Here is a 26,679-nt window from a genome sequence, read left to right as displayed (position 1 = left end):
GTTTGTGCCACTACAGTGGAAATTGGACATCGGAGGAAGACTGGAATTGATGTCTGCTGAGGAGTGTGATGGATAGCTCAAGCGTTCATGTGGATGCAGGCTACAGTAGCTGCTAGACTGTGGAATATGAGAAGAACTGTCCAACATTCCTCTGTAGCCAGGCTGATTCATCCCACTGGAGGAGCTCCAAGGGTCACTACTGTGATGGCCATCTTGCATGAAGAAGGAGCTAGGGAAAGTGCTGGCTGCTGGTTTTGAGGAAGGGTAGCCTGACAAGTCCCTATTGTAGTCGACAGTGCTTGCTGATGGAGCATAAACCGTTTTCCCATTTTAGTAGTACATCAAAGAGTTGCCGCCCATGCCTGGGATTGTGTATGAGCAGTACATGGTCTTGGAATCTTTTTTCTCCTCAGTCCCACTCTAACAACTTTTATTTCAAACTCACTGACCCTAAAAAAAAAATAAATAAACAAAATAAAAGAAAAAAAGAAAAAAAGAAAAACTCACTGACCCTTTTTTTCACAAGCCCTTTAGGGGATTCTGCGGTGGCTGAAGTCTCAGGACCACTGGTCTCAGAGATATGAATTCAGGCTGCTAATGACCATTTCTTTTTTTTTTTAATCAAGATTTTATTTATCTGTCAGAAAGAAGGAGAGAGGACAAGTAGGCAGAGCAGCAGGCAGAGTGAGAGGGCGACACAGACTCCCTGCTGAGCAGAGAGCCCAATGTGAGATGTGCGGCTGGATCCCAAGACCCTGGGATCATGACCTAAGCTGAAGGCAGACACTTAACAGACTGAACCACTCAGGCCCCAACTAAGGAGCATTTCTTTTCTTCTTCTTCTTCTTCTTCTTCTTCTTCTTCTTCTTCTTCTTCTTCTTCTTCTTCTTCTTCTTCTTCTTCTTCTTCTTCTTTCTTCTTCTTTTCCTCCTCCTCCTTCTTCTTCTTTCTTTTTTTTAAATTTTATTTATTTATTTATGAGAGATAGAGAGAGAGGCAGAGACATAGGCAGAGGGAGAAGTAGGCTCCTCACAGGGAGTCCGATGCGGCATTTGATCCTGAAGCCCCAGGATCATGCCTTGAACCAAAGATAGATGCTCAAACACTGAGCCACCCAGGCATCCCCTGAGGAACATTTCTAAAAGAGGTAAAAATGACACAGCATCAGAACAAAAATGGTGACATTTTTTTCCCCTTTATAATTATCTTCTCTTCTTTTGTTTGATATCTGCCTCCCCATTTCCCTAACCAAATTTTTATTCCCTTCCTTCTTGAGCTGAAACACAGAATTGGCCAGATTTTTCAGAACTCAGGCCTTGTTTCAACAAACTTCCTGTTCCGCTCATCCTCTCCTAAGGCTTCCCTCCAGGGCAGTTCTGGCTGCGGGTCCAGGACCTGATACCCAGCCCCTGCAGAGGCTCTCCTCTCCTTCCCAGTCTTGCTCACAGTCGCCTTACCCCACTGGAGTTGTTCTCTCTTGCGATATGAACTCTGTTGCATAGGCTCATCCAGGGTCTCTGTCTCCCCACACTTAGGGCTATTGCTCTCAGACCTCAGACCAAGGCCTGACCCCAGGACCCTGGCTTGGAATCACAGAGTGTTCATGCTGCATAGGTGTCCCTGAATTCAATACCACATTCTTTCCAGTACTGGAGGTGGCTGCATTCATTTATCTTTCAAGCCATGAATATGCATTCAGTTGCTATTTTGTTTAGTTGTTATTCTAGTGAGTGTGTGAGACTCAAACACTGGGCACCATGAACTACTTGGGCTTCTCCAGGAATTTTCCAGCAGGCAGAGAGAGAGAGAGAGAGAGAGAGAGAGTCAGAAACAGGTGCAGGCCTTAGAGACTGCCAGTATTGGGCCCCTGTCCAATGGAGGAATTGGTCTAAACAGAGAGAACAAAATGTTAGGAAAGAGGTGCAGCAGGATAGACTAAAATTATAGCAGGATCAGTTTTTTTTTTTTGTGTGTGTGTGTGTGTGTGTGTGTGTTTATTTATTTTTATTTTTTAATTTTTCAGGAAAAAGCCAAAACATTGTTGGATAACATGAGGAAACTTGTTAACTTCCTTTCAGCGGAGCCTGACTAAAACACGTCTCTAATGCATTTGTCTGTGGATGTTATAACCAGAGATTGGAATGTGGCAAGATGGGATGAAGACCTAGATTGGGAGATGGAGGTGGAGGCTGGTGGTCTGACCACTGGGGACAGACAAAGGAAGACCACAGGGAGAATGAAAGTTATTTTCTACCCCCAGAGTGGCAAATAAGCTAGTCAACGCCTTGCATGTCATTGTGTGTAATGTCCATTCATTCCCACAGAGGGCCTGCAGTCTGAGGGTTTGAATCCAACTTCATTCTCCTTTCAACCCTCCAGGTTTCACAGTATCTGGTTCCCAGCAGGGCCAGGACTAGGGTGAAGAAGGTAAGGCACTTGCCACATGCCAAACTGAAGTGACTGCAGACATCTATCTCAGAGTTCAAGCTCAACAAAGGTTTAGTGCTATGTTAAGAAAAATCAAAGTTAGCACAAAAATATTCTTGAGGAACAAAATATAAACATTTTAAATGAAGTAAGGATCAGCATGACTAACTCTTCCTTGGTTTCCGGCTCCATGTGGTGGCCAGTCATGGGCACACACCCAGAGTTTGCTACCTGATGGCTGGTATCTCTGAAAAGACTCCTTAGAACATAACCACAGTACCACTATCAGACCCCAAATTAACAACCCTTCCTGTCATTAATATCCAGATGGTGTTCCATTTCCAAATATCTCAAATGCTACACATGTATGTATATTTAAATTTTCAATTTGTTTGAACCAGATTTCAAATAAAGTCTATGCATTGTAACTGGCTGATAGGTTTTTTTTTTTAATTTATAGGTTTTTGCCTCCATCTTCTTTTATTCCCGTTTGTTGAAAAAGCTTGATTCAGTCTATTAAAAATAGTTTATATATATTTTATTCCTGTTTGTTGAAAAAGCTTGATTCAGTCTATTAAAAATAGTTTATATATATATATATATATAATTATATATATATATAATATAATAATATATATATATAGTTGTCTCTCTTTTCCTTAATGCTTCTGGACTTTGAGTCTTAAATTTTTTTTTTCTTTGCCAGATTGTAGAGAATTCATCCATGTTTTCTTCTATGAATTGAAGGTTTTATTTTATTTTTAAAATTCTGATCCAGTTGGAATTGATCTTGGTGCATCAACTGAGGAATGAATCCAGTTTTATCATTTTCTCTATGTCTATCCAACTATTCGAACACCACTTATGGAAAAGCCCATCAGTGAGTAAGCCCCTCTGATTTCAGATGCCTCCCTTATTATATACCAAGTTTGCTTATGCAATTGTGTCTATTTCTGTATTTTTCTGTTAGATAAATGCCCAGGTATTCATAAAAGGTATCTTTTTTTCCCATTATGTGCATTAACTGGTTATCATATTTATAAACAAAGCTATTGATTTGTAGATGTTAAATTTATATTCTGCTATTTTTCTTTTTTAAGATTTTGTTTATTTATTCATGAGAGACACAGAGAGAGGCAGAGACATAGGCAGAGGGAAAAGCAAGCCTCCTGCAGGGAGCCCAATGCAGGATTCGATCCTGGAACCCTGGGATCATGCCCTGAGTCAAAGGTAGACGTTCAACCTCTGAGCCACCCAGGTGTCCCTATCCTACTATTTTTCTAAGTTCCTAATGTTTGTAGACATTTTTTCATAGTTTTTTTTCCTAGATACGCAATCATATCAAATACAAATAGATACTGTGTTACCCTTTTAAGTTTCAACTCATAAGCCTCATTTTCTCTCACTTGATTGAGTTGACTAAATATAATAGTAAATATTAGTAGAGGTAAGGGATCTTTGCTTTGCTCCTAAGTTTAGTGGGAATAACTTGGGTATTTCCACATTGAGTAAGATGGTAGCTGCTGGCTTTTGAACTATACACACATGCTAACATACTCATACATATATTTAGAAAGTATCTATGTACCTTAATGAGTGGTATTATCATGAATGGATGTTGACTTTCACATGACTTTTTTGTTAAGACCTATTAATATGATAAGTTCTATTAATGGACTTAAATACTGAACCATACATACTCATATTTCTGGAATAAACCTTCTTTAATCATTCATTGGTATTTCTTTTTTTATGCAGCTTTTGATTCAGTTTGCTAATTTTTATTTAAAATTCCTACATTGATGGGGCACCTGGGTGGCTCAGTCAGTTAAATGTCTGAGTCTTGATTTCAGCTCAGGTCATGATCTCAGGACTGTGAATTCAAGCTTCGAATCAGGTTCAACATTGGGTGAATGTCTTAAGCCTGCTTAAGATTCTCTGTTTCTCTGTCTGCCCTTTCCCACCATTTGTGCTCTTTCTCAATTTTATTTATAAAATAAAGTAAAATTCCAATATTGATATTAGTGCATTAGCTTGATACATGGTTTTTATTTTTACATCCAATCCATGTCACATTTTACAGTCAACCTTGTATACACAAAACAAAATTAGAAGTTTATTTTCCTTCTCAACTCTCTTGCAATAACCTAAGTAGCATTGAGATCATTTGATATTTGAAGGTTTGTTAGTTTTCACTGTGAATCAATCTGTTCTTGAGGCTTCTTTTAGGGTAAGCTATTTTACAAACTTTTTTCTACAGAAATAATTCTGTGTAGACTTTCTATCTCTATAGGATTCAACTTTGTTTCATTGTATTTTCCTACAGATTTATCCATTTTATCTTGGATTTCAAATTTATTTGAATGGAATTTGACAATAAAGGCATTCTTCCCATGGGTCTAAATCCTCTATGTCTAAATGAGGAAAATAACTGTTACTTGCTGAATGCCCACAAGGACACTGACTATACTAAATGTTTTATGAGTGAGTTAACTACAATATAGACAACTCCACAAGGCAAAAGGCTTTGTTTCCTTTTACTGATAACCAGACAGCCCAGCAGCAGACTTATGATTCTCATACAGATCTTCTTTGATCCACAATTCACCATTCACTTTCTCTTTACAATGGTACAGGGGTCTTTAAATGCTGTCCAGTCAAAGCGTCTGGCACTTTGGTAATATACTATATGAACAGATGCATGATCAGAAGCAAAATATTTCCTTAGTTGATACTCATTTATACCTTTTAACGATTTTCTCACAGTATGGAAAGATGGAAGAAAAGTTTCTCCTAAAATTCTTATTTTGGGGAATAGTAGTGAGTATAGGACTACTGAGGTTGTCTCTTATGTGTGCATTGAAATAATATATGAGGTGCCTGGGTGGTGCAGTTGGTCAAGTGACAGACTCTTGATTTTGGCTCACGTCATGATCTAGGTGTCTTGAGATGGAGCCCTGCATAAGGCTTTTTTTAAAAGGTTCTCTTTTCCCTCTGCCTTCCCCTAAAATAAATAAAAAAATCTTTGAAATAATATATTAATCAGTGAAGTATCTAATTCTTCAGGGCTCTTAATATAAAAGTTGGTATACAGCAGTCATCATGCTCAAGGCTCATGATCCCCAAAGATTTACAGATGGTTCTTTCTATGCTATTTCTACCTTCAACTCACATCAAAGACTAGGCAATTCTTAAAGAATGCATAAGGAATAATAACCACTAATATTGATGATATCATTTATTTATTTTTCTTCTTTTTAAAGATTTATTTATTTATTTATGATAGAGAGAGAGAGAGAGAGAGAGAGAGAGAGAGGCAGAGACACAGGAGGAGGGAGAAGCAGGCTCCATGCCGGGAGCCCGACATGGGACTCGATCCCAGGACTCCAGGATCGCGGCCTGGGCCAAAGGCAGTCACTAAACCGCTGAGCCACCCAGGGATCCCCCTGATGATAATATTTAAACATGGAAGTTAACCTTTAAGGCCATGAGACAGACACTCATTGTGACTTGTAGAGAACAGCTACATCCTTGCAACTGTGTAATATGCCCACCCCCTAAAATGATCACTTTCCAAGAGAAGTTGGATGTAAGAGGCATTATCTTATCCCTACAAATCTGCAGCAGAGCTTGCCTGCACAAATCCAGGCCTCCAGCACTGGAATTCTTACAATGCTCCCTTGCTTTGAAGGATTTATATTTTTATTCTCCAGGTCCACAAATCTAGCTGTCACACTGGAATAAAATATGAGTCTGAACCAGACTTATGTGCCATCAACACGGGTTTAAAAGGAGCCAAACAACTTACTAATCATAATCAGGTTTATATTTATACTATTTTTCCCATTATTTTATTTAGCTATTTTTCTGTGAAAAGACATGTTTTCTATCAGGTTAAAGAGCTAAAGGGTCAGACTCTCTCTGTACTCTTCCCCTTGTCATCATGACAGGAAAGGAAAACTGAATATTGCATCTAGGTCCTGAGCTGCTATCTCTACCTGTTGGCCTCCTTTTCTCTCTCCTGGAGGGCAGAGTTCATATTTTATTTGTCTTAACACTACTGTAAGCTGAATTATACTGGATGCTAAAAAAATCTGCTGAGTGAATGCATAAAATGAAATTGAAAATATTAAACTAGGGTGACTTGGTTAAGTGTCTGCCTTTGGTTCAGGTCATGATCTCAGGTTCCTGGGATTGAGCCCCACATCAGGGTCCCTGCTCAGTGGAGAGTCTGTTTCTCCTTCTCCTTCTGCCTCTTCCCCGTGCTCATGCTTTGTGTGCGTCCCTCTCTCTCAAATAAATAAATAAATAAATAAAATCTTTTAAAAAGGAAAATATTGAATTCAAGTTCCTACTCCATTTTGATGAGTAGACATGAAAATAATGGTTATCCAACTCAGATTGGGATAAATACTATACTTTTGTTTATATGAAAAATCATTAGAATACTAGAGAGGAACAGTTCTTTCTGACCAGGAAAATGAAGAATGCAAAGGTAAGATGAGTTTTTTAGAACGATTTAGGAAGACTGAAAAGACATCTTAAGTCACAAATAGACACCCAGAGGTGCAAAGACATTTGCATCTCCAATGTACAGTGGTACAAAGCAGGAGAGATCGTGGGTACAGAGAGTGTAGCTAAAGGTTAGGTCAGAGCCTGTGGGCTGTCAGGATAAGGAGCTGGACTGTAACAGGAAGCCAGTGGGAAGCCACTGGAAGTTTCTGAGGAGAGAATGGACATGTACTTTGGGAAAACAAAGACACAAAACTTTGGAAACAGTAAAGAATGGATCAAAAGCTTATAAAGAAATGGAAAGGTACTCACTCATTTTCTTAGGTGTTGCCCACCCTATGCCTATTCCTCTACTCCTGGTGGAATCTGGTTTATCATGCAGCAGTGGAGAGCTCTTGATTTTCAGAGAAGACTGAATTCCAAGCACCAGGGGATGAATCAAAATGGGTCAAAGCCAGTCATTGCTAATCTTTTGCCTTTGACTTGGGATTCATCAATCTTGAGGGAGCCATAATGAATGATTCAGGTCCATGTGATGGAAACAGAAGTGAACTGTACTGAGTTTATGAGTTTATGGTCAGGTTTTCACTTACCTGGTATATAGGGATAGGCTTACCTAGAATAGTCCTTTCTTACTTTGCCTTTCTTCTTCCTTTCCTAAGCAAGGATATAATATCTGCAAGTATACCCATCATCTTGGGACTATGTAATAGAAGGCCAGAGAATAAAACCCAACATAAAACCAAACTCAGAGAGGTCTCCCCAATCCTCTGGTTCTTCCAGTGGGGAAAGAGAACCAAGGTGAGACAGCCAGCTGCCCCTAGTAATTGGGGTTACTCTGATCTTGCACCATGGGATTACAGGGGAATCTGTCTATGACAGAGAAGGGGAAAGGGCTTGCAATAATTGGCAAATGAATCCAAATAACAGAAAAAGACATAAAAAGCAAGACCATCTTAGCAGACTGAGTTCATACTTGCAGTGCCCCAAGCAGTAATAATCCCAACTAGTGGTTTTGTTCATCTGTATAATTAAGTGGGGGCAGTATGGAGGGCACACTGACTTGGAACTCCGCAGGGTTACATCTGCCTGATTTGGTTCCTCAAAGGAGGAATTTTGCCAGGCCTAGGGTTTGGTTTGCCCACACCCAGGCAAGGAGTTGAGTCATAGTCCCACCTGCTGTGGAGAGTGTCTTCCAGCTCCATCTTACCAGAAGGGCTAGAAATGACTCCTGGAAGGTAGTCAAAGTTATAAATTTCTAGTTATAATGTAAATATATAAGTACTAGGGATGTAAAAAAAAAAGTACTAGGGATGTAATGTATGACATGAAGACTAAAGCTAACACTACTGCATGCTATACAGAAAGGTGTTAAGAGAGTAAGTCCTAAGAGTTTTCATCACAAGAAAAAATTTTACCTTTTTTCTTTCTTCTGTTTTTATTGTATCTATAGGAGAAGATGGATGTTAGCTGAACCTATTACAGCAATCATTTCACAATATATGTAAATCACACCACCATGCTGTATGCCTTAAACTTATACAGTGATGTGTGTCAATTATTTCTCAATAAAACTGGAAAATAAGTTACGATTCCCAGCTTATAAGAATTATCCTACCTAATAGTGAAAAATTTAGAAGCAATTCCGTCAAAGTTCAAAACAAACCCATGACTAAACATTAGAAAAAAAATGAGCATTTTAAATGGCTAGAACAAGAGCAACATACAGAAATCAAAACCTTTTCTACATACCAATGTTAGCCAATTAGGCACTGAAAAAAATTAAAAGATTACATTAGCCAACATCAAAAAGAAATTCCTATAATTAACTAGGGATAACACAACAAAATGAGAGGATTTTTTTTTGCTTTTTATTTTTGTTTGCAGAATACAATCTTTACTGAAGAAAAATAAATGGATAGGAAGCTTATACTTTTAAGATGCCAAATCTCATATTTATAATAAATTCCATTCAATCCCAACAGAAGTTTTATGAAAGTTAACAGTTTGAAAACTTTGAAGAATAAGGAAGAAATTCTAAGACAATTTTGATAAAGACCAAAGTGAATTCAGAAGTTTGTCCTACCTCAATATCAGACATAAGAGCATTGTGATTAGAGCAGAGTGGTAAAGGGGCCAACCTAATTACATAGACCATAGTGGAGGGCAGACAATGCAGGGACATGTTCCTATGTGTACATGTGTGCATGAGCAAGAGAGAGAGAGAGAGAGAGAGAGAGAGAGAGAATGAGGAGGAGGAAAAGGAGAGGGGAGGGAGGGAGGGAGAGAGAGAGAGAGAGAGGAGGAATAAAAGAAAGGAGACAGGAAGAGAATTTGATTTATGATTGTGGTAGGTGCTGTTAATTTTCAATCTAATACCCATTCCCCTTGAGTTCACAGCAAATTTCTTTGTTCCTGGCTGCAATGTACTCAGCCCCACCTAATAAGTCATGATTGGTCTAAGCCAGTCAGGATAATTCTGATTTCTGCTTCACCAGCTTTTTTGCAGTTGAGTGTCCAGATAACCATTTCCCCCCTTTCTACAAGCCCCAAAACTGCAAAAAGAAATTTGCTGGGTTACTTTAAGTGAACATTGTGCTTTCCTAACAAAAGGGGCATGCAGGGAATTCTCTATTCTTCTCACCTTCAAGGAATGCAAAAGGGAAGCTGTGCCAGCCTGTGATCATGAGGGAAATGTAAAGAGAACTTGAGGGGTGCCTGGTTGGTTCAGTCAGTGGAGCATGGGACTCTAGATCTTGGGACCGTGAATTTGAGCCTCACATTGGGTGTACAGATTACTTAAAACTAGAATCTTAAAAAAACAAAAAACAAAAAACAAAACAAAAGAAAGGTCCTTCTCTGACATCACCAAGCAGCCACCCAAGACTCCAGACTCTCTGATGAATGAAAAAAGAGATACCCTCAATGAAGCCCCTGCTGGTTAGTGTGCCTATCATTTGAGGCTGACAGTATAGCTATCTGATAGAATGATAAATGTGGGAAATTTCTCAAATTTGTGGAAATCCAGTGGGGAGAGAACAATACTATTACACTTGGAAAAAATAAAATTAGACTCCCTATATCATATCATTTACCAACAAATTCCCCATGAGTTAAACACATATAGATAAGAAATAAAACTATAAATGCACCAGAGAAAAGTGGAGGTGAATATGCTTATGACCTTGAGGTAGGAAAGTGCGCTAGAGGACCTGCTTGAGGTGGACCACATCTCGTTCCTCTTCCTCAGGGAACACATTTCCAGATTACATTCCTGATCCCCATGCAGTTGTGTGTGGTCATGTGACTAAGTTCTGGTTAATGGAATATGACATGGACATGATGTGGGCCATTTCTAGGACTGACCTCAATCCCTCCACCCATGGATCTTTCACTTCTCTCTTATCTTTCATTTGCTAACTCACTAGAGAGGATTCCCAGGAGAGTCTGAGACCCTAGGGGATGATGAAGCTACTGCATGGAAGTATGAATCTGGGCTCTCCATGCTATACACATTGAGCTGACATGGCTAGAAATAAAGCTGCATCATTTCAAAGCACTGAGATTGGGGGAATGTTTGTTGTAGCATTTAGCCTGCCCTGACTAATATAGGAAGCCTTCTTAAGGCAAAATAGCTCATAAAAAAATTTGATAAAACTAGTAATAGCAAAAACACAAAATCAATACACTTCTGAATGACAAAAATATCATAAAAATGTCAAAATTATATAGCAGAAAAGGAGAAGATTCTGAAAAATACATAATAAATAAGGGGTTGGCATTCAGAATAGATGATGAATACTCCTAAATGATTAAAGACACATGGACCAATAGAAATCAGCAAATTATATTAATGTGTAATTTTAAAGAAACTCAAATGACCAATCAGCATGTGAAAGGATAATCAGCCCTAGTTAATAATAAGGGAAATACAAATAAAAGTATAAGATAACCATGAACCATGCTTATTTACCCTTCACCCATAAGACTGTCTCCCTTAAAAATTACATTTGAAAATATGATTCCTGGTGAGATGAATTCAGGACTGTTTTACACTATTGGAGGATATACTGAGCTAGCTGTCAGGTCAGCTGAGGACATTTTTTTTTTTCAGCATCTAAATTTTTTTATATGTGCATATCCTGTAACTCTACAATTCTGCCTCTCAATATCTTCCCTAAAGTCAACCTTACTTATGTGCATAAAGAAGCATGTACAAAAATGTTCCTTGCAGCACAGCTGAGAATATAAAAAACAGTTGTTTATCAATAGGAGGATGGTTGAATCAAGTATTGAGACATCTGGAACATGACCTATCATAGTTAAAATGGAAATTTCTATAAGACACATGAGAATACCCATGTATTACAGTGTAATTTACAACTGTTGAAAAGAAAAAGAATCTCATGTATAAAAAATGTCTGAAGGAGGTACACCTGCTATGACTATAATGGCCTCTCAACCATGTGGGGCCTGGGAGGGAGTGGAGTGGGGTTTTCACTTTTAGTTTATGGCCTTTTAAGCTCTTTGCCCTTGTGTTCATGTAATACACTATATTTTAAGCATCATTTTCCACTGAAGCTATTGAATAAGATAAGCAAGCTATGAGAAGGGCCTGCACTAAACTATGGGAGCAGAAATGAACAGGAGAAGAATAGAAAGGTTCAGTTTGGTTGGACATGTGTTGAGAAGCAAAGGGGTTGAAATGTAGGGCATAAACCCTACAGAAGGTAGAAGGTAGAGAAAGGTAAAAGTTTCGAATTTTGGCTCTGCCATTCTCTGCAAGTATGGTCTTTGGGAAGTCACTAAACTTTTTGAATCTATTTTCTCATCTATACATGGGGAAGATACCACATCTTCTTTAGAATTTTATAAGGCTTAACAATATTAAGAAAAATCTGTCTACCTATCTATTTATGTATCCATCCGTCTACCTATCTATATGTATCTATTCATCCATCCATCTATACAACTTTCCATTATCCATCCATCTCTCCCTTCCTCTATTTATCTATCCATACCTCTGTCTATCTATCATCTATCTTTGCTCTGTCATGGTGATAGACACAGAGCAGAGCCTCAATGACTACTAGTTTATCTTCCCCTCTTTTTCTTTCCCCATTATACCTTTATTTCTCCTTTCTTTTTTTAAAGATTTGTTTATTTATTTGAGAGTGAGCGAGCATGAGAGAGTGAGCACTGGGGGAGGGGCAGAAGGTGGCAGAGAGAATCTTGAGCAGACTCCATGCTGAGCATGGAGCCTGACTCAGGGCTTGATCTCACAACCCTGAGATCATGACCTGAAAGGAAACCAAGAGTTGGATGCTCAACTGAATAAGCTACCCAGGCACCCCTGCTTCTTCATTTCTATAGTCAATCGCTGTTACTGAGCTCTTGCTCTATGCCAGGTGCCAAAGATACAACCCCAAATCAGATGTGGTCTCTGCCTTTCAAGAATATTGAGGTTAGTTGCTTAAAAATATTAAAGAAGTAGTTACATGACACAGTGTTATTGGAGACACAAGATGGCAGAAGCTCATGGGCAAGGAAGCTACACTCTATATTGGAGTGAAGGAGAGAAAGAAAGTGACTTTGAGGAAGCTATCTCTCATCAGAAAACCACTGTAGGTGGGGTGCCTGGGTGGTTCAGTCAGTTAGGCGTCTGCCTTCAGCTCAGGTCATGATCATAGAGTCCTGGGATGGAGCCCCACATCAGCCTCCCTGCTCAGTGGGGAGGCTACTTCTCCCTCTGTCTTTCCTTCCCTTGTGCCCACTCTCTCCCTTAAATAAATAAAATGTTAAAAAAAAGAAAGCCACTGTAGGACTAGAAGTTATGTAGGTCAAGAGGTAGAGGGCTGGTCTTTGTGTGGGTGGCGGGTGGAGGCAGTATGGACAAAGTCAGAAAGATAGAACAGGATGTGTACAAACCTGGAGGACAACAGGGCAAGGAAATATTTCAGAAACAAAACTGTAAGTTTATAAAATACATATAAAAGAGACCAAAGATAACCTAAATAAATGGCAAGATGTACTGTTTGCATGGATTGTAAAATACAGTACAGTTTAGATGTCAATCATTCTCATATTGATCAATGAATTCAATGCAATCTCAATCAACATTCCAGCAGGATTCTTTGTAGACACAGGCAAACTGTTTCTAAAATTTATATAGAAAGATAAAGGAGCTAGACTGGCCAAAAACAATTTTGAAAAAGAAGATCATGTTTGAGGATTCACACTACCTAATTTAAATGCATTATAAACCTACACTGGTGAAGATAATAAGTATTGGACAAAGGTTAGACCTGTAGATCAACAGGATGGAAAACAGAACAGCTTTTTCACAAGCGCACAAAAGCCATCCAATGAAGAAAATACCTTTTCAACAAATGGTTCTGAAAAAATGGACATCAACATGCCAAAAAAAGAAAAAGGAAAAAAGAAAGAAAAGAAAAAGGAAAAGGAAAGAAAGGAAAAACAAAGAAACTCATAATATCACATAATATATAAAAATAATTACATATAACATAATACATATCACATAATATACATATCACATAATATATAAAAATAATTAGCTGTAAATGGATCATAGGCCACATAGGCATGTGTATTTAATTATCCACCTGCTAGATGTGCATACTTATATGTGTGCATGTATATGTGTCCATGTAAATCTGTTCAAGTGTTCAGGAGTGAGTTTGTGTGTCTGTGTGTGTGAGCTTTTGTATATCAGTGTCTGACTGTGTGTGCATGTGTATATTTTGGGTGTGAGAGCAGAGATATGCACGTGTGCATCAGTGTGTGCATGTATATGTAAGTGCATGCACAAGCTTGCATAACTGTGTGTGTGTGTGTATGTGTGTGTAAACGGGTGAGGTAGGAAAAGCTGTCTAAGAAATATTTGGAGAAAAGTATCAGTGGGCAGTACACTTACACTCGGAAGTTTTCAGCATACTTATGGAAAGTGAAACAAAGGGAGCAGATGCCATAAATTTTTTCTATTAAAAGTTAATTAAATTTTACAAATATAGGACAATTTCAGCTTTTAGAGTTTCATTTTATTTCATTTTATTTATTTTTTATAAGCTCATATTAGTTAAATATTTATACATGCTAATGACTGGTAAAATTCAGTGTGTTTTATCCGTATGTCTATCTTTCCAAATGGGACAGGCCAGTTTCTCTAGACGAACAAACAAACCCAAGAAAAAAGAAAAAATATATACCTATGGATGATGATGTTATATCCTAGATGACTGTGAAAACTTTAAGTAGATGAGATAAATTGAGATAAATGGATTTTTAAGATCTTATCCAGCTTTCTATAATTAATTATCTGGCAACTTTCAATAATTAATTATCTGACCCAAAGTGTTAATCTACTAATTGTTCTTCTTGAGTTACCTGGGTTTTAAACTTTAGTCAATAGAAACACCCGCCTTAAGATACAAATCCACACCAATATGCAAACAAAACTAGGATGATTTACTTCTATTCCATGGTTTTCATTGCTTTATCTTTGAAAAAGGATAGCAGTTCCTATTTTATGTGGTTGTGGTGGCGGTTATGTAACACTGTACTGGCTTCATAGTGAGCACCAAAAAAGCTTAGGTATGGTTATTATTGTTATTATCTATTTATTTCTCTGCCAATATGTTTTTAAACTAATAACTTTGGAAAGCTAATAAAACCCCCTGGTGTACCACTCTTTCAGAAATTTGCTTTTGGTAGTTTTTATATCATATTAAAATAATTTATAATTTAAAATATGTTGTTTCTATACTGAAACAGATGCATATGAAGTTTAAGTTTACAGGATCAGCTATTTGAGTCAAGAAAGAAAATGCCTTTTAAAGCAGAAAATATATATGTCCACACTCCCCTGAGGAAAGAACATTGAAACCAATTTCACTCAAACATTAAGCATTGGCTCGAGACTAAATGAGAAGCATTGCAGCTCTGGAGGAAACAGTCACAGCAAGTCTGAAGCAATTGATTTTCAACAAAAAATATTCTTTTACCATTGATCAAGAATAGAGTTGTTTTTTTTTTTCTGAACTGCACACTGTTCCTACAAATAAACTGCTTCTGAGTTCAGCCCTCTAATCAACTGTCAAGGATGTAATCACAGCTGCTAGAAAAAGGGGAGCCAACATGGAACAGGAATCAAGAAAGGAAGACTATCTCTTTTTTAAAAAAGATTTATTCCCTTATTTTTGAGAAAGAGAGAGAGAGAGAGAGAGAGAGAGAGATTGCATGAACAAGGGGAGGGGCAGAAGGAGAGAATCTTCAAGCAGACTCCTCACTGAGTGTGGAGCCTAATGCAGGGCTTGATATTAAGGATATTAAGATTAGTGACTTAACACAATTTTTTATGTCACAGTTTCTATGTTTAGGTATCAGGGTGTGCCTAGCTGGGTTATCTTACTCCATCTCTCGTCTCTCATAGGTTGTAACCAAAATGTTGGCTAGGGCTGTAGTCTTGCATGACTACAGGGAAGGATCGCCTTCCAACTTCACTCCTGTAGTTGTTGGAAGATTCATTCCTTGAGGGTCAATGAAATGAGAATCAATTTCTTGCCATATGGGGTTTTCCACTGGTGAGACTGCAAAATGACAGCTTGCTTCATCAGAGCAAGGGCATGAGAAGCATTAGAGAGAGCATGTGCATGAAGGAACTCCCAGCCTTTTGTATCCTGATTTTGGAAGTGGCAGCCCATCATGTGTGCTGTATCCTGTTTATTAAGTTCAATTCACTAAGTGCAGCCCCCACACAAGGACAAAAGACAACACAAGGATGTGGATGCCATGAGGCAGGAATGATTGGGAGCCATGTCAGAAGCTGCCTACCACAAATGCCCTTGTAGCATCTACACAAGGGCTCAAGTTCATTATGTAAGCCAAAAGGCAGCATCTTAAGATGGTGCTACATGATCAGCCGTAATGTATCAGCCATCTTTTTTTCTTTTTTCTTTGGAGGGGGAGGTAATTGCTATAGAAAGATCTACTCTAAACTTGAAAAAAAAAAAAAAGAAAAATGGTGATTGCTTGAATATTTGACATCCTGCTAAAACACTGACTTATTATAAGCCTGCTTGATCCTATTATGAAACTCTTGAGAAGTGTCACAATTATTTATCCAACAATTAACAACTGATAAAGATGCAGAGGTTTTATAGCTCTGTAAAATTAAAGGCTAAACTGCAGAAATTTATAACTTATTATTTTTATTGACCTCAGTTAAAACACTAACCCGAGATAAGAAATTATTTTATTGCTTTCTAGAGAGTCAGCTTAACTTAGCATTTTAGTCTATTTCTTTTCTAGTTGATTTTGTAAATTTTCGTTACTCAAATGTACTTAGAGACAGATCATTTATCTTTTTGCTGGTTCCCTTATCAATGAGTTAAATAAAGTTTTGGTATATGCTAACAAATGATTTTGTGTGAGAATTGGGCTTTGCGTGCTCTAGGAATGCCCACAAGGTACAGAGGGAATTCAGCAAAGCCCTGGAAAATGATCCGTATAGACACTGCTTCCCTGGCATTACCTTAACTGGCCAACCCACACACACACACATTTGTGGTGGCACAATGTCTGTGTGGATGGCAGGCCCCTCTGATCAAGATTCAAGAACTGCCCCTGAACATGTGAGCCCCTTAAGAATTGACATCTATTCTGTCTCACTGGGGATTGTGCCTCTTCACTGTGGCTCGGCACCTGGGCTTTGAACAGGAAGTCCCAAAGCTGAGTTCTGGTTACCAGGGTTTCCTGATTGGTGATGACAACGAGCCCACACTGAGGTACACACACTATCTTGGGTCTACAGAAAAAGCCACACACAGACATGCCATCTGTGAAGGTACAGCCCACATGGGGAAATATGTTGACCCCAGGAAGGAAAGGTCCAGAATATGACATACTATACATTTTAAAGTATCAAAACCACAATGGTGTCTCTAAACTCCTCTGAGATACTCAGTCCACACAGATTCTTGGAAGGCCACAAAGAGACAAAGGACACAACCACATTCTAGAAGATTCCATGATTTGAAAGGTTGGGGTCACATGGAAGGAATGCAGAGGTATGGATGATGATGACAGGGCATCTGACCTTGGCAGGGAGATTGGACCCAGGCTTGAGTGAGCAGGGAAAGCCTGGGCTATGGCTCTCAACTTGAGCCTGGGCATCCCTGGGGCACATTAAGTTTCTTCAAGGAGCCATCAGTGTGGAACACTTTTAAACAATCTACTTTCAAATTCTTAAATCCATATATATAATCTATCCTAATATTCATCTGTTGGTTAAGATGCCTGCCCTGCAGGTTCTTCTTTTCATTGCCCTACATTGCTCTGGAGTGGAAACCTCCAGATGCCACACAAAGGGATAGCCAATTGACTCCTCAGACCAAGTTTCTCCAGAAACCTGTCACCCATCTCATTAAGAGACTCTTTTCTGGGGACACCTGGGTGGCTCAGCGGTTAAGCATCTGCCTTTGGCGTAGGTCATGATTCCGGGATCCTGGGATTGAGTCCTGCATTGGGCTCCCTGCAAGGAGCCTGCTTCTCCCTCTGCCTGTGTCTCTCCCTCTATCTCTGTGTCTCTCATGAATAAATAAATAGAATCTTTAAAAAAAAAAAGAGAGAGATTCTTCTATGATATATTTTGTTTTTAATCATGCTGTTTCGATCATTTGTATACTAATCAATACTATAAATAATATTGGTAACAAGCCACATGGAATGTTTTAACATATATATATTATGCAAAAAATATGTGACAGAATAATCGGTGATTGTCTTTCTTTTTTTTCCCAATGTCTTTCAAGTAGAAAATTATGATAAAGTTTTGTAGGGGGATGTGGAATTTCTGTTCCTATTTTTATATGAATTCAAGGAGGAAGCAAAATGGTGTAAACCTTCAAAGTAAGGGAAGAATCCACATATTTTGTATTTTGAATGGGTGGTCTTTATATTTCACTGTGTATATTTTTATTTATTTTAAAGATTTTATTTATTTGAGAGAGAGGAGAGAGAGGAAGGGAAGGAGGGAGGGAGGGATGGAGGGAGGAAGAGAGAGAATGAGTAGGGGGAAGGGGCAGAGGGAGATGGACAAGCAGACTCCCTGCTGAGTGGGGAGCTCGATGCAGGACTAGATCCCAGGACACCAAGATTACAAACTGAGCCAAAGGCAGAGGCAGACAACCTACTGAGCCACCCAGGCACCTCTGACTGCGTATATTTTTAATAAATGACAGATATGAATGAAAAATACAGTATACGGAATATAGTCAATAATATTTAATTGTAATAGCATTATATGGCAACAAATAGTAACTAAATTTGGTGAGCCCTATGTAATGTATAGAATTATTGAATCACTCTGTTGTATATTTGAGACTAATATATTATATGGCCAAGGAAGGATGGCACAGGAAGAAGCGCAGGTGGGTCTGGTGTTAACTAGCCCTATCACCTAGCTGGGAGGTAAGAGATAGCCAGTGGTGCAGGTCCATGCACCAATGACCAATCACATTTCTCAGTGAGTCTCATGTACCTTTGGTAGGCACAATGAGCTTTAATTCTGGACACACAAAAAAACCATAAAAACCAGACCAAAAATAATAAATCACAGCTTTCAAGGCTTGACTCAGGGAATACAACCCAACCCCTACAAAATGACCTCAAGAGTAGTGCTATGCTATTTCACAATGCAGTTGTTTGCAGCGTGTGGGAGGACAGAGGAAAGGATACTGAAAGTCACTGCTCACTATGAGCTATGCATCCCCCTAGGCCTTCATATTTACAACTATGATTTCTAGCATTCTCATAGGTGTCACAGCTCTGGGTACTTCTCATGAATTAACTCACTGTGTTCTCAACTGAGCCCTGTGTGGAGGATACCACCATCACCATCCCCATTTCAGAGATGAGGAAACTGAGGTCTACAGAGCTTATCCACACTTAGGCCCCAGCCAGGCTTTAGCGTAACCAGGAGTTGGCCCCAAGCTCTATGTATGGAAATCACATCGGCACATCCCTGGCAGCCCCAGTGGACAGGAAACCTCAGCTTCATCCTTGGGAGAAGAAGTTGGAGACATGTGGGTACAGTGGCGCCACACTGAGCCCACTGCTCACCCTCCTCCATCTGCAGCTCCCTCTGCTCAAGGAGAAAGTGGATTTAAATGTGTTTCCATTTAAAACAGTTCAAAGAAAACATCAGGACATTCAGAGGGACAGCCCCACATGGGCCTCATGGGCTTTGGCATTTGCTCTATGCAGCTCTTTTCTGTCACAACAATGGAGTGTGGACTCTGAGGGTAGGAACTGGTCTATGTGGAATCCCCAGCACTGAGTGCTGCTAGGTGCACCGATAGAAGAATGAGAGTAGAAGAGGGAGGTGTCTTTCATTTTTTTAAAATTTTTATTTATTTATGATAGTCACACAGAGAGAGAGAGAGAGGCAGAGACATAGGCAGAGGGAGAAGCAGGCTTCATGCACCAGGAGCCTGATGTGGGACTCGATCCCAGGTCTCCAGGATCACACCCTGGGCCAAAGGCAGGCGCTAAACCGCTGCGCCACCCAGGGATCCCCGGGAGGTGTCTTTCAAAACACAGTACCTGGAACCGAGGGAAACACCATCCCAAATTTGCCCTAGGAGGCCTCTCCAACAGGGACTGCTGTCCCCCATTGGGCAGATGGGAAACCATGGCCACCCGGCTAGAAAGCAGGACACGAACACCTGATCCCAGACCCTAGAACCAGAGAGACCATAGGCTAGGGCTTCATGTAGATGGGAGGACAAACCTGTCTCAGCCAGCACACCCATCCTTTTGCTCCTTATTTGACAGCAATGAGCAGAGCATGGTTCCCCAGACAGACATCAGGCCCCAGGTTCTGCTGTCCTTCTAACAGCCTGGGTGTGCCACCTAGCCCCAGGACTGCTCCAGCACCCACATTCCATCCTTCCTGGTTACAGCACACTGTGTGTGGGTGTGACATGGAAAGACATATTGCCCTGATCACACCTGTCACAGAAAAACATGAGCTCCTGGGACCCAGGTGGGACCTGGTGTTGCCCTCGGGGCAGTAGCTGTAGGAGCCCCAGGAACAGGGAAGTTAAGTGGGCATGAAGATGGAGACTCATTGACCTAACCAGGGCCACCAAGGAGGTCCCCCCATAAGGCCCAGGGCCTGAAGTCTTGGGGAGGGGCTTCTCTACAGGGGGCTTTTAGCCTTGGCTTCAAGCTATTTCCATGTCCATCTCCAGCACATAGGTTAGGAGTATATTACTCACTCAAGACCAGATACCTCAGGTTTCCAAGTGGACAGAATTTCACAGAATACACTTTAAGAACAGAAAAAAGGCAGCCCTGATATTTCCACCTACATATTTGAGTGACACCCAAGTGATTTCCTCTGTGTTTATGCAGAACTGCAGATTTGATTTTTAACTATGTTTCACTCAACCTGTAAACTATTATGTTGTTCCTGCACTGATGTCCCTTCCCTAGGGTGCTTATCAAGGGGATAAGAGATAGGCAGAGGATCCCTGGCACATGAATGGCTAAAAGGGAGGAAAACAGGAGGAGGAGGTGGTGAACCTTCTGGGAAACTTTGGGTTGGTGTCCACGTAGAGGTGTTACTTCTGAGTCTATGGGGCCCATTCTCTGCCCTGGCTAACCTCAGGCTGCCTGGATTGGCATCACCCAGAAAGCAGGAGAGTAAGTGAAACCACAAGGCCATCCCTCAAATTCAGCCTGGCAAGCCATAAGCCAGGAAACATGCTGGATGCAGCATGCCTGCTGCCAGCAGCCCTTCTATATGAGAGCCCTCATCTGCTTTCCAAAGTCATGGGGAAGAAATCTAGGCAAGTAAAATTTTCAGAGGAAGCATTTCTCAGGTACTTTAGCTAAAAATGTTCTCCAAGGGCAATCTTCTTTTTTTTTTTTTTTTAAGACTCAGCCTAATTCATGTCCATGTGTAGCTCATAAACTAACATGTCTATTCACAACCTATTTTCTTGGTAGAATTTTCTAAACATTCTCAGAGAAAATTCCAAGGCAATGGAGCTCAAATAACGCCATGGTGACCTGATCTAAATAGAAAGAAACCTAATAATCTTCAAACAATCAGTTGCTAGTGATTGAAAGGCAAAACTGCCAGCAGACTAGGGACCTAACCTAGGGAGATGTAGACCTAGCAAGGGGAAAGAGAAAAGCAACAGAGTGTTAGAAATAACCAGAATGCTGGAGGGGATGCCATTAGGAAGCTGTTCACTGAAGAATACTTCCTGTCATGACAATTTTGTTTCTCAATTCAACCTTCTAACTTGAGGAACTTAAAAATAGGACCACTCACATCCTGGGGAACCTCTGTCCTGTCATTCAGGTTTATCAGCATTTTTGCCAAAGGTCTTATTCAGCTTTCAGGGATTACAGAAGATCTCAGGAGTGAAGCAGCATCCAGAGGCATTCAGCCTGTCCTCCTGTCGCTGGTAATAATGAATAGCTCATGTTTAGTGAGGCCAGCGGTGTGCTCCATCCCGACCAGACACCCAGTGCATTGGTTACTCTTTGCCTCCTCATTTTAATCATAAGGACACTGAGAGTTTATGAGATGAAACATTTGCTCAAGGTCACCCTGTTAGTGTGTGTCAGAGATGCGATGCATACTAGACACTCATCCAGATGGTCTAATTTCAGAGTCCTTCTCTTGACTGTTTCAATATACTCCCTTGTGTGGCAGCTCACAATGATGGAAAAATGAAAAAAATAATGAAAACATTCGACAGGGAAGGGAGACCATGGTGCTGATGAACTGATTAGTTAAAAATCATAATACAACCTTCAGTGGATGCTAAAGTGGGTGAAAATGAGCTAATAAGTAAGAATATTCACATGGTCTCAAAGTTCACCCTACCGATCACTTATTAATTAAAAGGAATAAAATAACAGTAACTTTATAAAGGAGAGCTCTGGAAGAAACCACATTAGCCAGGTGAACAAACTTGTCCTCACCAACACCAGGTCACAGTGATGTGCTGAACCCACTGATGTGGTGTAAACACACAAAATGTAAAAAAAAAACCCAAAACAAACAAACAAAAAAACCCACACAAAATTCATGCCTGAACCTAAGCATGAAGAAACAGCCAGACAAATCCAGACTGCAAGACTCTCCTCAAAACAAATGGCTTAAGTTCTTCAAAAATGTCAAAATCACAAAAGATAAAAGTAAAAGCAGTGTTCTGCTTTGGATTTAAAGAGACATAACCTAATTCAGGGCATGATACTTAACTGAATGCTAGATAGGGGAACACAGCTATGAAGGGTATTTTGGGGACAACCAAACATATTTGAATAGGAACTATATTTTGGATGAGATTGTTATCAACATTACATTCCTCAGTGATAATGGTGTTACAGTTTTTTTTTAAAAGATTTTATTTATTCATGAAAGACACATAGAGAGAGACAGAAACATAGGAGGAAGAGGGAGGAGAAGCAGGCTCCCTGTGGGGAGCCTGCGGGACTTGAACCTAGGACCCTGGGATCATGCCCAGAGCTGAAGACAGATGCTTAGCTGCTGAGCCACCTAGGTGTCCCACGGTGTTACAGTTTTGAAGAAGAAAGGCAATGGATGAAGGAGATATTTGCCAAAGTATGTCATGATGTCTGCAACTTGTTTTTAAGTGATTCAGAGAAAAACACTGAATACACACATACATAACACACATGAGTGCATATTCCATTTGTGTATGTGTGTGTCTATGTGGGTAAGGAACTGGTAAACCTGAATAAAGAATATATGAGCGTTCACTTTCCATTTTTTAAGAGATGTGAGATTTATCAAAATGAAAAGCAGATAAAAAATAGGTTGTTCACAAAGTCCGAAGGCAAAAGAACTGCTATCCTATTAATCAACTAGATAAAAACTGCATTTGGGACAAGAACTAGGAGGAAACATTAAAAAGGAAAATAATATGTCAAGGTGATAAGACTACTTTTGTTTAGATTACCCTTTCAATACTTTACAAATCAATCATGATAGCAATAGATGGTAACAGAGTTACTTGGTAAATTCTGTACTTGTGTAAATCAAATCACTTGCTGGTCCGTTCACCACATTTTTTTTTATAATAATGTTTATCATTCTAAATGCAAATTCTAATGTAATATGAAACTCACTTCACAACCCCTTCTCAATGGATTTTAGTGAATTAATAACACTATCTCTGGCTTTAGATCTGATTTTCAGGCAATTTGCTCCAAGGATCACTACAAGGTCTGTTGCTAGAGGTGTTGACTGCAAATGCTCCTCTGACACAGTCACTAGAGACTCCATGAACATGAGACTTACTTTGCAGACACTGTGGTTTTATGGATGTGTGTGGCAGTCAGGCATCCAGGGCAACGCTGAACTGTCCCTGCTGGAAATGGCCCATATTTGCCCCAGTAGATGGTGTGAGACCACAACCCTTGAGAACTCTGAAAAAGATAACAAGGATAAAAAACAATGTTTATATTTCATTAAAAGTGATAACTTAAAATTTAACTTTTAAGAATTTTTTTTTATATTTTAAGAGTTGAATGTAAATATTTCAAATTTAAAAGTGATTTTAAATATTCAGTATGAACTTGAAATGGTCTTGATAGTGAATGCCACATCCTTGAATCTTCCTTCTTAACACCATCCCATCTTTTAATTTTTAAATAAACACAGGCATCTGGAGGTAAGTCAGGATAAATGGGAAAAGTCTCCTAAGTGGGGGACTGTGTGAAGTAACTGTGGGTTAGAGTACACGAGATGCTCATGTGCTATGCTGATGTTCTAGGAGAAGTGCACACTTCTCAGAGGGACTCACAAACCAAAACTGCCTTCGGACATTTCATGAAAATATCAGGTAGGGTCTATGAGGAATCTAGGGGTTAGGAAGCTGTTCACAATCCCTACCTGGACCATGGGCAATCTAAGCGATCATGGTGATGACGGCACTCAGTCCTGGCAGGGTGCACTGTGCTCCATATGGAGAGCAGGCTGTCATGCGCAGCACTGTGAATGGAGAGGGTCCTTGTGGACCACACCTCTAGGTGGGTACACCCTGCTCCACAGCATCTTGACTCTTGAGATCCACTCACTTATATGCAATGTGGAGTTTTCTTGCAGGCATCAGAACCCTATCAGAAGATATTCCTAAGCTAGGAATGCTGTGACTTCACAGGTGACATGAGCAAACTGGGGTCACATCTGTAGACTCTACACAGACTGTAGCACATGGGGTACAGGAACCCCACTTTCCCCCATTTCCTTTTTTTCGGTGGTAACACCGAAGCTCTAGGTGCAGTCTGAGGATCCTGCCTGCATGTATGGGAATGTCTCTGGTGTGCCCCAAGGCCTGGAATGGTATGTCCTATTCCCATAGTTCCTAAGGATCCTGGGGGCTTCCCCTTTGACATCTCACACCCAGATAGAGAAATCATACATCTTCATAAGCATAGCTGCTTTACTTTCAACATTTCAAAGCTCACGTGATCACTCTCTCTTTTTGGTGGTTCCTATCTTTTACTAACATATTTTGGTATTGTGTATACTTTCCCACTTGAATTCCACTCTGTACTTGTTGCTCCTCATTCTTTTTATTCTTTATTCTAAAATTGCTTATAATAGTTTTGCTTATGCCTTTATATTTTTTCTCTCTTTAGGCTGATTTTTTAATTTTCCAGCTGTATCTTAACTGATACGTTATAGGTAAAATTTAATCTTTACTCAATTTCAGAGTATCCATCCTTTAACTGGGGAATTTAACCCATTCCATTTTTATTTTTTGAGTAGTGTTAAGAATAGGGTAAGGAGATGGACTGGTATATGTGGATCTTTCCTGTCATCTATTTTAGTGCTTTCTACTTCTCAAATTTTATGGTGTTATTTTCTTTATTGTCTTCAGTCGACTTGATTGATCTTATTTATTTTGTAATTTTTTTTAGAAGTTATATACCTTATCTTTCCTTCCAGTGCTTGTCTTAAATTTGTCACACACTTAAAATTGTTATTCACATTTTTTTTTATCCTGAGAATTGATGAGCAGGTTAACCTCTAATTTCCAAACTGGATAAGACCATTAGTTCAATGTAATTCCTTTCCCTTTCTTTGCTATCTGTTGCATTTTGTCTAAATCATTTAAAATACTCTTCATGCTTCTGGTTTCTTAGGGATCATTTCCTAACAATCGCCTTAAGCTTCACAGCTACACTGTTAATAACTACAACAACAAAATTGTGTTTCACTATTTGTTAATCACAGATAATTTACATATCTCTCATTTCTACTTTATTTAATTAACTTTTTATTTTACTACAGAGTTTTTAAGTGGCTCTTTCTTTCTTTTTTTTTTTTGCAATAAAATGTGACCTTTACTGTTAAAAAATGTTTTATGACATCTGACAAACTGTTTTCTTAATAGGAAGATATATATTCACTTCATGAATTATAATAGCATAAACAATTTAATTTTGTGGAAGATATGAACCACAATATGTTCCAAATGAGAGAAATTTACTTTTATACCTATCTACATTTAAAAATAATAATAGATCATGTTTGTTTGTTTGTTTGTTTGTTTTTTAGGAAAAGAACTATTCACACCAATAGCATCCTCAAAAGGAACACTAGACTTATCTATTTAGAAAGAATATCTGTATACCTGTAGAAACATCTATGAATTCACAATACTTGAATCTTTTTTTTTATAAATTTATTTTTTATCGGTGTTCAATTTGCCAACATATAGAATAACACCCAGTGCTCATCCCATCAAGTGCCCCCCTCAGTGCCCGTCACCCAGTCATTCCCACCCCCAACCCACCTCCCCTTCCACCACCCCTAGTTTGTTTCCCAGAGTTAGGAGTCTCTCATGTTCTGTCTAAGTGGCTCTTTCAAAAATGGTTTCACAGATAATGTATTTTCTGAATTCTTAAGTATTAATGGAAAGAGACTAAATGCAAAAGAATGAGAATCAACAGTCAAAGTAATCTTGATAAAGAAGAGAGAAGTTGGAGATGTAATAATTCCTGATTTCAAAACTTACTACAAAGCTACAGGAATCAAAACACTGTGGTATGCACGTAAAGACAGACATATGAAGTTTCTATATGTAATAGAATGGAGAGTCGAGAAACAAAGCCTCAAATCTACAATCAAATGATTTTCACAAGAGTGCCAAGACTATTCAATGGAGGAAAGGACAATCTTTTCAACAAATGATGTTGGGAAAACTGGATATCCATATGGAAAAGAATGAAGTTGGGTCCTTACCTAGAACCATATATAAAAATTAATTGGAAAAAAAGAAAAATAAATAAAAATTAACTGGAAATGGACCAAAGACCTACAAGTAAGGGCTAATACTATAAAACTCTTAGAAGAAAATTAGGAGAAAAACTTCATGATGTTGGATTTGGTAATGTTTTCTAGGGGATGACACCAAAGCAGAAGTGACAAAATAATTGGACTTCATCAAAGTTAAAAACTTTGGTGCATCAAAAGATACCATTAACAGAAAAAGACAACATACAGAATAGGAGGACATATTTGCAAATCATATATTTGATAAGGGATTAATATCCAGAATATATAAAGAACTCCTACAACTCAGCATAAAACCCAAACAGCCCAGTTAAGAAATAAGCAAAGGACATGAATACCTATTTCTCCAAAGAAGATATACAAATGGCTAA

General features: G+C 39.1%; 1 protein-coding gene across 2 annotated transcripts in view; it reads right to left on the bottom strand.

Moving 5' to 3' along the window:
- The window catches only part of OTUD7A (OTU deubiquitinase 7A), a 385,116-nt gene that overhangs the window by 177,356 nt on the left and 181,081 nt on the right, over positions 1 to 26,679 (bottom strand). For both annotated transcript variants that reach the window (XM_025437156.3, XM_025437155.3), the window contains exon 2: positions 23,306 to 23,433. The gene's annotated coding sequence lies outside the window, so the exon portion shown is untranslated. The remainder of the gene's footprint in view (positions 1 to 23,305; positions 23,434 to 26,679) is intronic.

The sequence above is a fragment of the Canis lupus genome, chromosome 3 (genome assembly GCF_003254725.2).
Source record: "Canis lupus dingo isolate Sandy chromosome 3, ASM325472v2, whole genome shotgun sequence".
In the NCBI taxonomy this organism is placed as follows: Eukaryota; Metazoa; Chordata; class Mammalia; order Carnivora; family Canidae; genus Canis; species Canis lupus.
The sequence above is the reverse complement of the archived record's forward strand: the minus strand, read 5'-3'. Positions and strand labels throughout refer to the sequence as shown.